The 6,126-nt window shown below is 63.4% G+C and overlaps 1 non-coding gene across 1 annotated transcript; it reads left to right on the forward strand.

The window, feature by feature from the left end:
* The first annotated feature begins 2,188 nt into the window (after positions 1–2,188).
* On the forward strand, positions 2,189–2,307 carry LOC131870650 (5S ribosomal RNA). Its single transcript, XR_009368955.1, has one exon. It is a non-coding gene; the product is annotated as a 5S ribosomal RNA (ribosomal RNA).
* The last annotated feature ends 3,819 nt before the right edge of the window (positions 2,308–6,126 follow it).

Genomic DNA, 6,126 nt, shown 5'->3' on the forward strand with positions numbered 1-6,126 from the left:
CAAGGTGGACGCGAGGGCGGGTGCCAAGGTGGGTAACAAGTTGGGTGTTAGGATGGGTGAGTGCTAGAGTGGGTGCCAAGGTGGGTGGGTGCTAAGGTGGATGCCAAGGTGGTTCACAGGGTGGGTGGGTTCTAGGGTGAGTTCCAAGGTGGGTCACAGGTTCAGTGCTAGGGTGGGTGTCAAGGCGGGTGTCGAGGTGCCTGGGTGCTAGGGTGTGGATGCCAATGTGGGTCATAGGGTGGGTACTAGGGTGGGCTGCAATGTGGGTGCCAAGGTGGGTAACATGCTCGGTGGGTTCTAAATTGGGTGCCAGGGTGGGTGTGCACCCACCTTGCCCGAGGTGGGTGCCAAGGTGCCAGTGTGGGTGGGTGCTAAGGTGGATGCCAAGGTGGGTGAGAAGGTGGGTGATAGGTTGAGTGGTAGGATGGGTGGGTGCCAAGATGGGTCACAGGGTGGGTGCAAGGGTGGGTAGGTGCTAGGGTTGGTGTCAGGGTGGGTGGGTGCTAGGTTGGGTTCCAAGGTGGGTGCGAGGGTGAGTGTCAAGGTGGGTCACAGGTTAGGTGCTAGGATGGGTGAGTGCTAGGGTGCAAAGGTGCCAGGGTGGGTGCTAGGATGGGTCGATGCTAGGGTGAGTGGCAAGGTGGGTCCACAAGTGTCAAGGTGGGTGCCGAGGTGGGTGCCAAGTCGGCGACTGCTATGGTGGATGCCAAGGTGGGTCACGGGGTGGGTGCCAAGTTGCTAGGTTGGGTTCCAAGGTGGGTGCCAACGTGGGTGCTAGGGTGCGTGGGTTAAAGGGTGTGTCACAACGTGGGTGCCAGGATGGGTGCGCACCCACACTGGCCAAGACGGGTGCGGGTGCAAGGTTGGGTTCCAAGCCCGGTCACAGGCTGGGTGCTAGGATGGGTGGGTGCCAAGGTGGGCACCAGGGTGGGTGCACCCACCCTGGCCAAGGTGGGTCACGGGGTGGGTCCTAGGGTGGGTAACGGGGTGGGTACTAAGGTGCGTGCCAAGGTGGGTCATAGGGTGGGTGCCAAGGTGGGCACCAGGGTGGGTGTGCACCAACCCTAGCCAGGGTAGGTCACGGGGTGGTTGTCGGGGTGGGCGTCAAGGAGCCAAGGTGGGTGGCAAGTAGCCAAGTTGCGTGCCAAGGTGGGTGTCGGGGTGGGTGCCAAGGATCCAAGGTGGGTGCCAAGGAACCAAGGTGGGTGTCTGGGTGGGTGCCGAGGTGGGAGCCAGGGTGGGTCCCAAGGTGAGTGCAAAGGTGGGTGCCAGGGTCAAGGTGAGTGCCAATGTGGGTTCCAAGGTGCCAGGGTCAGGGTGAGTGCCAATGTGGGTTCAAAGGTGCTAAGTTGGGTGCGAGGTTGGGTGCGAGGGTGGGTGGGTGCCAAGGTGTGCTAGGTGGAAGCCCGGGTGGGTCGGCATCCCATGGGTGTCGAGTTGGGTGCCTGATGGGTGCTTCTTGTCAAGTTTTAGTCGTCGGGACTCATTTCGAGCCTTAGAGGTCGTTTCTTGTCCGGTTGCCCTGTCTTCGACCTGGGAACCCAATTTTGGTCCTCGGGTCCCATTTTTTTTTGTCTCGCATCCCACTTTTGGCCTGTGGCCTTTTCGGGGTCGATTCTCGTTTTGGGCATCAGAGCATGTTTCTTCTCCTAAAACCCAATATTTGTTTATTAAGTCTCGGAACACATTTTTGTTCTCGTGGACCCATCATGGGTCTTGGAACGCATTTGTGGTCCTTGGGTCCCATTTTGCATCCCGAAACTTGTGTTTTGGTGCTTGATCCCTATTTTGGGTGCCCACCTTGCACCAAGTGCGCACCCGGGGCAAACCGAGCGCCTTGGTGCACCGGGGCAAGATCGAGCGTGCACCCGAGGCGCCCCGAACATGCACCAAGGTGCACTCGGCCCACATGTGAGCGCAGGTCGTTGCGCCCGAGGTGGTGTGTGGGCACCGCGTTGCAGACGGGACACTGCACGCACACGACGCCCCCTCCAGGTGCACGCACGTAGGCCGGGCCGGGTGCACACCCGACGCCCTAGCAAGGTGCGCGCACCCGGGCAGGGCTCACACTTGGCGAACGGGGCGCACTTCGCGAGGGAGGGTGTGCACCTCGACGGGGGTGGGTGGCCGGGGTGGATTCGCACGTGGGTCGCGGTTTGCTAAGTACACACTGCGACAAGCTCATAACGGGTGCGATCATACCAGCGTTAGTGCACCGGATCCCATCAGAACTCCGCAGTTAAGCGCGCTTGGGCCGGAGTAGTACTGGGATGGGTGACCTCCCGGGAAGTCCCGGTGTTGCACCCTTTTTTAGTTTTTCGCCGGGCGTCGCAATGCTATTTGAATAAACCTTTTGCCCGTTTGCGTTCTCGTCGGGGCCGGGCCGGGCCGGGGTGCGCTGCCCGCACTACCGCGCGCGCGGGGGCGACACCGAGCGCGCACCCGAGGCGCCCCGAGCACACAGGCCACGGTGCAACCCGGGCGTTGTGCGCGCACCCCGGTGCGCCCGAGGTGCTGCGCGCGCACCCAGGTGAAATCGGTGTGCACCTCGGCCAGTGCGCGCTCGGTCGAGTCGCGCACGTTGGCCAAGGTGCACGGTGATGTTTCTTACTCTAAGGTTCCGCACCAGACGCCCGGGACAGGTGAGCGAAGCTGGGCGGGGCCGGGTGCGCGGCCGGGGCAGGTGCACGCAGCTGGAGAGAGCTTTGGAGCACACTTCGGAGCGCACCAATGATGCGCTCCATTCAAAAGTTTCCTGAAAAGGCAAAAAAAGTTGAGATTATAGAATTTCCCACTTGAGAGATTGTAAAAAAAAAAAATTTAAAATGAAGGAAACGCGGGTGCCAAGGTGTGCGCAGCCCAGCCAAGGTGTGCGCACCAAGGCGCCCACCCTGGCGAAGGTGCACGCAAGGTGCGCACCCGAGGCAAACCGGACAATTAACCCAACTTTCGACTTCGCGCGCACCTTGGAGCGCACTTCGGAGCGCTCCTTGGTGCGCACCAATCTTGGGCACCTCGGAGTGCACCATGGCGCCCACCAAGGTGCGCACCCGGGGCAAACCGAGCTCCGACTTCGTGCGCACCTTGGAGCGCACGAAAGGTGCGCACCATGGCGCCCACCAAGGTGCGCAGCCCAGCCAAGGCGTGCGCATCAAGGTGCGCACCCTGGCGAAGGTGCGCACCCGGGGCAAACCGAGCTCCGACTTCGTGCGCACCTTGGAGCGCACAAAAGGTGCGCAACCCAGCCAAGGTGTGCGCACCCCGGTCAAACCGAGCTCCGAATCGTGCGCACCAGAGGTGCACGCCATCGTGCGCACCTTGGAGCACACTTCGGAGCCCTCCTTGGTGCGCGCCGATGTTGCGCACCTCGGAGCGCACCCGGGGAAAACAATGCAATTAACCCGACTTTCGACTTCGTGGGCACCTCGGAGCGCTCTCGGGTTCGCACCTCGGAGCACACCGAGGTGCGCACCTTTGATGCGCTGCCTTCACCAATTTCCAGAAAAGGCAAGAAAACATTGAGAAGGTGTGCGCACCGAGGTGCCCACCCTGGCGAAGGTGCACGCGAGGTGCGCACCCGGGGCAAACCGGGCTCCGACTTCGTGCACGCCGCACCTTGGAGCACACTTCGGAGCGCTCCTTGGTGCGCACCAGGGCGCGCAACCCAGCCGAGGTGCCCACCCCGGCGAAGGTGCACGCGAGGTGCGCACCCGGGGCAAACCGGGCTCCGACTTCGTGCACGCCATGGTGCCCACCGCGGCGAAGGTGCACGCGAGGTGCGCACCCGGGGCAAACCGGGCTCCGACTTCGTGCACGCCGCACCTTGGAGCACACTTCGGAGCGCTCCTTGGTGCGCACCATGGTGCCCACCAGGGCGCGCAACCCCGCCGAAGGTGCACGCGAGGTGCGCACCCGGGGCAAACCGGGCTCCGACTTCGTGCACGCCGCACCTTGGAGCACACTTCGGAGCGCTCCTTGGTGCGCACCATGGTGCCCACCAGGGCGCGCAACCCCGCCGAAGGTGCACGCGAGGTGCGCACCCGGGGCAAACCGGGCTCCGACTTCGTGCACGCCATGGTGCGCACCGCGGCGAAGGTGCGCACCCGGGGCAAACCGGGCTCCGACTTCGTGCACGCCGCACCTTGGAGCACACTTCGGAGCGCTCCTTGGTGCGCACCAGGGCGCGCAACCCAGCCGAGGTGCCCACCCCGGCGAAGGTGCACGCGAGGTGCGTACCCGGGGCAAACCGGGCTCCGACTTCGTGCACGCCGCACCTTGGAGCACACTTCGGAGCGCTCCTTGGTGCGCACCATGGTGCCCACCAGGCCGCGCAACCCAGCCAAGGTGTGCGCACCAAGGTGCACGCGAGGTGCGCACCCGGGGCAAACCGGGGTCCGACTTCGTGCACGCCGCACCTTGGAGCACACATCGGGGCGCTCCCGGGTTCGCACCGGCGTTGCGCACCGTGGTGGGCACCTCGGAGCACACCAAGGTGGGCAGCGAGGTGCGCACCTTTGATGCGATGCCTTCACTAATTTCCATAAAAGGCAAAAAAAAAACGAGATTTTAAAATTTCCGTTTTGAAAGATAGTGAGAAAAAGGGAATGCTGGTGCCATCTTGAGCCCGCCCTGGTGCGCAGCCCAGCCAAGGTGTGCGCACCAAGGTGCCCACCCTGGCGAAGGTGCGCGCCCGGGCAATTAACCCAACTTCCAACTTCGCGCGCGCCAGGGTGGGAGCGCACCCAACAACCGGGCCTGGGAAGAGCCAATGCGAGAAACCCCACCAAACGCTCTGACAAAAAAAGAGGGGGCGCTCCAGTAACCCCGCTTCGGAGCGCACCCTGGGCAAACCCAGCCAAGGTGCCCACCCCGGCCAAGGTGCAGGCGAGGTGCGCACCCGGGGCAAACCGGGCTCCGACAACGTGCACGCCGCACCTTGGAGCACACTTCGTAGCGCTCCCGGGTGCGCACCTCAGAGCACACCAAGGTGGGCAGCGAGGTGCGCACCTTTGATGCGCTGCCTTCACTAATTTCCAGAAAAGGCAAAAAAAAAAGGAGATTTTAAAATTTCCGTTTTGAAAGATAGTGAAAAAAACGGAACGCGCGTGCCATCTTGAGCCCGCCCTGGTGCGCAGCCCAGGTAAGGTGCCCACCCTGGCAAAGGTGCGCACCCGGGCAATTAACCCTACTTCCGACTTCGTGCGCGCCAGGGTGGCAACCGGGCCTCGGAAGAGCCAATGCGAGAAACCCCACCAAACGCTCCGACAAAAAAAGAGGCGGCGCTCCAATAACCCCGCTTCGGAGCGCAGCCGGGGCAAACCCAGCCAAGGTGCCCACCCCGACGAAGGTGCACGCGAGGTGCGCACCCGGGGCAAACCGGGCTCCGACAACGTGCACGCAGCACCTTGGAGCACACTTCGAAGCACTCCCGGGTGCCCACCGGCGTTGCGCACCGTGGTGGGCAGCGAGGTGCGCACCTTTGATGCGCTGCCTTCACTAATTTCCAGAAAAAGGCAAACAAAAATGAGATTTTAAAATTTCCGTTTTGAAAGATAGTGAAAAAAAAGGAACGCGGGTGCCATCTTGAGCCCGCCCTGGTGCGCAGCCCAGGCAAGGCATGCGCACCAAGGTGCCCACCCGAGGTGCACACGCGGGGCAAACCGGGCTCCGACTTCGTGCAGGCCGCACCTTGGAGCACACTTCGGAGCGCTCCTTGGTGCGCACCATGGTGCCCACCAGGGCGCGCAACCCAGCCAAGGTCTGCACACCAAGGTGCCCACCCCGGCGAAGGTGCACGCGAGGTGCGCACCCGGGGCAAACCGGGCTCCGACTTCGTGCACGCCATGGTGCCCACCGCGGCGAAGGTGCACGCGAGGTGCGCACCCGGGGCAAACCGGGCTCCGACTTCGTGCACGCCGCACCTTGGAGCACACTTCGGAGCGCTCCTTGGTGCGCACCATGGTGCCCACCAGGGCGCGCAACCCAGCCAAGGTGTGCGCACCAAGGTGCACGCGAGGTGCGCACCCGGGGCAAACCGGGGTCCGACTTCGTGCACGCCACACCTTGGAGCACACATCGGAGCGCTCCCAGGTTCGCACCAGCGTTGCGCACCTTTGATGCGCTGCC

The sequence above is a fragment of the Cryptomeria japonica genome, unplaced genomic scaffold (genome assembly GCF_030272615.1).
Source record: "Cryptomeria japonica unplaced genomic scaffold, Sugi_1.0 HiC_scaffold_340, whole genome shotgun sequence".
Lineage (NCBI taxonomy): Eukaryota > Viridiplantae > Streptophyta > Pinopsida > Cupressales > Cupressaceae > Cryptomeria > Cryptomeria japonica.